We start from the raw sequence: 5817 nt of genomic DNA, 5'->3' as shown, positions 1-5817 counted from the left end.
GTTGAAATTTGGTACACATATGTAAGTTTGTGACCCAAATACGGACATGTAACGTAAACAAATGAATTTTAAACATGGGGGCCACTTTTGGGGGGTAAATGAAAAAATGAAAAAAAAAAAATTCAAATGTGTTACATATCAAATAAAAGAGCTTATTGTAAGGATCTCAAATATATTTTTTTTATAATTTTCGAATAAACAGTTTAGAAGTTATTCAAGAAAATAGGCAAAAAATGACCATTCCCCCCCCCTTATCTCCGAAACTACTAAGTCTTAATTTTTTTTTTAAATACATAAAATAGGTCTATACCTATAGATCACAGGAAAACCTATTAGAAATGTACAGTCAAGCGTGAGTCGGACTTAATTACAGTTTTTGATCCGACCCCTACGGATTTTTTAAAGAGATTTCACTCACGTTTCACATAAAAAATACATTGTTAACAGTGCCGGATTACTTAGAGTAGTAGTTTTCTTAGAGTAATTGGTGATAATTTTCTGATAAAATAATCATTTTAAATATTTAACGGTCTTACCTACTTACGAGTAATTGTAAGGTCAAATTAAAAATAATGTTTAAAAAAATATGTTAAATTGAGAGCTAGCTCAAAGTTTTTTGTACTCGTCGACTTTAATGGTTGAATTAATAAAGACTTTGTAACCAATAAGCAAAACCAGCACGTGCTTACGGCACCACGTTCAGGGAGGGCACCAAAATGCCAGGTTGAAAAAGGTGAAAAATTTTAAAATTAGGGACAGACACATCGTTTTTACCACACGATTTTTTTAGCTGTCCAAAAGCTAGTTTGCAAAAATAATGGCGCGTAATTCTTTGGGAAACAATCGGTAGCAGTAGAAGAGTCGTGATTACATGCATAGATTCGATTTCAACCCACTCTTTTGCGGTTCGGCGTTAGGTCTTATGCGAGGCCTTCTGCCTTACGGCAAAGTTGATCTTCTGCCTTAATTACACTTGGGCGTGGATCCAAATCCAAGCTTTCCTCTTTCGCAGCTGGGCCTACTGCCTTTCTCACGCTTCGCCAATTCAATGCCAAGCTCTCTGCTTTCTTGCATATTTTATGCATGAAAACAACCTCGCTGAGACCCTTAAATATCGAGCCCTATGCGAAGCTAGGCTGATAGAAAACTGTCCCATCCCTTCTCTGTATGAAATCCTGGATTCGCGCCTGGTTGGGACTAAAACTAAAATTGCGTTTTTATATCGAAAAATTTTCGCGCTCGCTTCGCTCGCGTTTTGAATTACTTTATAAGGTATGATAAAGGTGACATTCGGGTGGCGACTGCAGCAACATTACTCTGTTGCAACGTTACTGCTGCAGTACTGTCAACTTCCGTGATAAAATGATGTGACTGATTTCCATACTAAAAGTAAAAATGTACAACTGTCTATCATATTGCGTTTTTATATCGAAAAATTTCCGCGCTCGCTTCGCTCGCGTTTCTATTACTTTCTACGCTATGATAAAGGTGACATTCGGGTGGCGACTGCAACAGCATTAGGTACTCTTTTGCAACATTACTGCTGCGGCACTGTCAATTTTCGTGATGCGGCAATGAACTTCTCTCAATTTACCAAAAAATCAATGTAATCTTGATGACCCTAGGGAGAGGGGGCACCTAGAAATGCTTAGGGCATCAAAATATCTTAATCCGGCACTGATTGTTAAAAATTGTGTAATATACGGAACCCTTGGAACGCGAGTCCGACTCGCACTTGGCCGGTTTTTTATGTATATATTTTACTTTAGCTAAATCTGATTTCCTTAAAGCTTATACTTTTCTGTCGTTAATAATAATTGCACAGAAATTGTTCTGTTGTGCAAAACTGTTGTGGTAATACAAAAATCTATTAGGGTCGGACATAGCGATGTTTAGCCCTACTACGGGCCCGGGCGGTGTAGACCGAAGTTGCCACTAGCAAAACCATTCCTTAGTATGGATAGGATAAGTTATTGTCAGTTTGGGAATGGGTATATTACGTTTTTTTTAACTAATGTGGACCTTCTGTCTTTGGTCTTAGTTATCATAGTCTGATAGAATATCGCTCCTTGAAGATAGTGTCAAAGTGTGAGAAAAACGTGTTTGTTTGGGTAAGAAAGTACAGAGTTTTAAAGTTTTGAAATGTCTCAAACTTCATATTATGAATTAATAGAGTAAAATATACCAAATATATTACAATCCATGTTATTAGTAATTTTTCCCAGACCCACAGGGAATAAACCTGAAAAAATGTACCGACTTTTTACCAATTAAGTATTTTTTTAAATCCTTTTTGTTTAAACAATCTCCAAATTTACAAGTGAATTCCGATAGTCGGCAGGAATATTATAAAACTGTACCCAGAAGGTGGAAGTGTCTTAACGCCAGCGTATTCCCGATAATATTTTTGGAACTCCGACATTATCGACAAAACCTGTTTAATAAAAATGTTAATTAATTTGTGACATAATTAATTAAGTAGGTACTTATTGGAATAGAGATTTGATAAGCTAAATTTATATTACAAAAAATCGTTTATTACTTTTATTAGGTAGAACGCAACGCAGCCCCTTCATCTTAGTTAATTTATTTATTTATTTTTATTTATTTATTTAATAATCAACTATACAATACCACTTTACAGAGTAATCCAATACGTGATATGTATGTATTACATAAAGGAAAACAAATAATTAACAGTTAACAACACAATTAAAAATATTACAGTTAAACAGACTATAACTAAATATTTGGCCGATAGCATAATTGCCGGCTTGTTATCTTTGTGAATTCACTCAGAGTGCAGTTAAATATATCTATTTTGGCGGAGACTTCGTTCAATAGTACTATTGCCCTGACAATAGGCGCTGTGGCAAGTAAATTAGTGCGCGCAGTCGGGCGCGCAAACAGGCGCGGCGCGCGGCGCACGCCGTCGAGGCCCTCGAGGCACCAACAGTCCCAGTTAGGGTTGCCAGATGGTCGGGATTTGGCGGGATTCTCCCGATTTTTAGCAGGTGTTCCCGATTCCCGACAAAGTGTAAACTGTCCCGAAAAACAGCTTCTCGTTATAAAACAATAATTTCAAGTTCCGAACTGTCGTCGAGCGAGCGAGCTGACGTAGTGCCAATAATGTTCGTAATCGTTGTTTTTAATACAATTACTTTAATTTTAATGTATTTTTTTTAGAGATGCCCCGAATAGTGAATTTGGCCGAATACCGAATACCGAATATTCGGCCCCTCTCTCGGCCGAATACCGAATATTCGGCGACCGAATATTCGGCATGACATGCGAACAGTTTGAGTCACAATTATTATGCAAACTGTTAGCCATCAAATAAAGCACTACGTTTGCTAAGATATATTTTTATGTTGAACAGAATTAATGAATGTATATTAGAGTCAATCAAATCAGACCCATGATAAAAATAAAATATTTTGTAATCGATAAATGCTCAAAAACGTGCCTTCGTATTTAACTACTTTCCAAGAATACATTTTAAATATTAAATATACTTACCTAGTTTCTGGTATTTTTTTTTGTAATTTTTCTTTTTAGGTAGATGCAACAGATATTCGGTATTCGGCCGAATAGTAGGCAACATTCGGCCGAATACCGAATATTGGGCAAAGAGTCCGAATAGGCCGAATACCGAATAGTTGCCGAATCATGGCATCGTGGCAATCGTGGCATTTCTAATTTTTTTTTCCCGACTTAAGTCCCAAAATCCCGAAAAATTGATATTGTTTCCCGATAATAGCGCCTTTCGATCTGGCAACCCTAGTCCCAGTGAACCTAGTACTTCCTGGTTGTGAATTATCCCCCTTAATACCTTAAAAACATACGTGGCCAGTGCTAAATTTCTTCTCACCTCTAACTTGATGTACCCAACCATACCTAGGACAAAAAGTGTTGGGTATGTCACATCAACGGGTAAAATGGATATACCCCATAGTTCTTGAGATAAAGGTGTCTAAGAAATTTATTCTGTAGTTTATCAATTAGCGTAATATATTTATTTTCGTATGGATTCCATATAAGTGCGCCACTTTCCAATCTACTCCTAACTAGGGCGTTGTATAGTCTTTATTGCTGTGGTGTTACGGAAATTCTTAGTCTGACGCAATATGTGACGTTCCACGAAAAAAGGTACCTTATGAGGGTTTCTAGTTTCGGAGATATGAAATGTTTTGTAAAGAGGTGAAAAAATGCTCAATTTTTTTTTATTGTGTGATCTGAAACCTTAATGCGTAACGTTTGTTTACCTGTTTTTATTTTTGTTATAAGTTAGTTATAAGCCTAGTAATGTCGTCTCAGAGTTTAGTAGAAAAGGTACCTTATGGAAAAAAGATTGAAAATTCCCAAAAAACTAGTCAATACGGGAAAAGAAGTTTGGTAGAGAACTGTATTAGCATTCTGCAAAACTAATTTGATAATTTCAGTTCTGGTTGGGGCGCCTTGCAAATATTATAACCGTACATCGACCGACATTACAAATCCAAGTAGCCTGCTATTATACCAAAGTTACTCTCGTCAAGTCTTTCTTAACTAGAATAATCTTCATTTGGTTTGGTCGCATGCAGTAAATCAGCCATTGGTTTGCTGAAAAATGCCAATACCCGACGCATTACCTTATGGAATATCTGAGGTCATTGAACCTCAATGCCGCTTATCTTCAATAGCAACCGAAATATATTATTGATAAGAAATAGACGATTTATACCATCTTAACCCCAAAATATTATTAGTTTATCCAACTGTTCCATCATCATCATGCCTCATCATGTAACTTAATCACAAGGTACCTTTTCATTACATACAAATTATTGGTCTTTTTTAAGATTATTATGACGAAGAACTAATTAAATTTGGGGCAGTTTAATGTAAATTAATATTTTCTATTCATAAAAGATAAACTGTAATATGATTGATATTTTGTAGTGATGTATTATTAGATTTATTTCCATAAGGTACCTTTTCGTAAATGTATGGAGCAAATACTGTTATTGTTATGTAAGTTTAAAGTGGCATAAGGGGTTAAATATAGTATTTAGTTGGGGTTTTAGGATTTATTTCATTTGAATGACAGAATTTCTTTCATATGTGCTCAGAAAAATTGATTGTGTGTCACATTAAAAGTAAAAATATTCAATTTTGTGATTTTATATGAAAAAGTCAGAAAATACATTTTCACCTCTAAATCGGTATTGTTTTTTGCTTAAACTGTCTGTCAGTGTCGTTTTCTAATAGATAAAATTTAAATCTTGAGAGCTCATTGCAATCAATCGTGAAAATGAAATAAAACTTTATTTTCAAGAGATTGGCTAGTATACACATAAATCAGTCGATATCAAAAGTTTCTATTTGCATTACAGAACAAGTCGCAATATTTTTTTAATCTCACATATATAAGGTATTATTATTTGTAGTCAACTATGTTACTTACTTCAGGAACATAGTTTTTTAGGCGGCTAAACTTAAAACTTCTCTATCGTAAAGTTGCTAATTTCACAACATTATTTTCAAAAAATCATATCTCTGTAACTACGCAACCTAGAAGGTTGATCTTTTGTGTTATCGATAGCTTATTTATTGTAGATTACTGGGGTATGCATAACTCCATACCCGCCATAAGGTACCTTTGACCGTGGGACGTCACATATGAACCCTAAGTTTCTGTAGGCTTTCTTACAAATGCCTATAAGGTGAGTCCTGAAGGACAAGTCAGGTTCAACGAGTACTCCTAGGTCTCGGACCGATGATACTCGCGTAGCCAGTTGCCCCCCTACGTTATAATCATAATACAGGGGAGAGATC

The sequence above is a fragment of the Cydia splendana genome, chromosome 2 (genome assembly GCF_910591565.1).
Source record: "Cydia splendana chromosome 2, ilCydSple1.2, whole genome shotgun sequence".
NCBI lineage: Eukaryota > Metazoa > Arthropoda > Insecta > Lepidoptera > Tortricidae > Cydia > Cydia splendana.
This window is presented reverse-complemented; position numbering follows the sequence as displayed.